This window comes from Triticum aestivum, chromosome 4B, assembly GCF_018294505.1.
Source record: "Triticum aestivum cultivar Chinese Spring chromosome 4B, IWGSC CS RefSeq v2.1, whole genome shotgun sequence".
Lineage (NCBI taxonomy): Eukaryota > Viridiplantae > Streptophyta > Magnoliopsida > Poales > Poaceae > Triticum > Triticum aestivum.
Window position 1 is genome coordinate 525,580,350 of NC_057804.1, and position 780 is coordinate 525,581,129.

Genomic DNA, 780 nt, shown 5'->3' on the forward strand with positions numbered 1-780 from the left:
CTTCCTATATAGTTTAAACTGTTTAGATTTCCTAACACCACCTCCTGATAAGTTTGCAAAGTCATCAATAGGACAGGATTTCACAAAGTTCACACCCCCGCCCCCTGTCCTTGAACAGGGTATCTCCACCAGATACTATAATTAAATGTGCACAGCCGAATACCCCTCCAGCCTGCTCCAGCACAAAAATATTCATTGGAAGTTCACTTTTACCAAGAAACAAATACATCAGGAAGCAGGGGATATTAACAAAAATGCGCTTCTTGTGGTATTCACTCCTGAGAGATTGTATATGATAACTGCAGTATTTACCATTTTATTCAGGGGTACTATAACAGAAATGGGCACGTCTCTTGTTGTATTCAATCCTAACAGAACAACATATAAGATAACGGCAGTACTTTCCACTTTAATCAGAGCAAGCAGAACTAAAATGGATACAGTTATCTGATGCACACACCGAACTGCCATCCGAGTGTGTCCAACAGAGATCGGCAACCATTCCTGCTACGGATGCTAATAACAGGTAAACCATAGCACATGTTTAAAGAATGTATCATAATAAAAGCTACAAAAATCACATACCAAACCCTACTTGCTTTCGCTACATATCTACAAGTCTACAGCAAGCTAAAGGACTGCACAAAATCACCCAATTTTCTTCATACTCCAGATATGAGCAGGCAGAGTTGCACTAAATTACCAAACACCACAAGCAAGTCATAGAATCGCCCTAAGGAGATCGGAGAGCAACATTTCCATACCAAGCACGGATCAAAG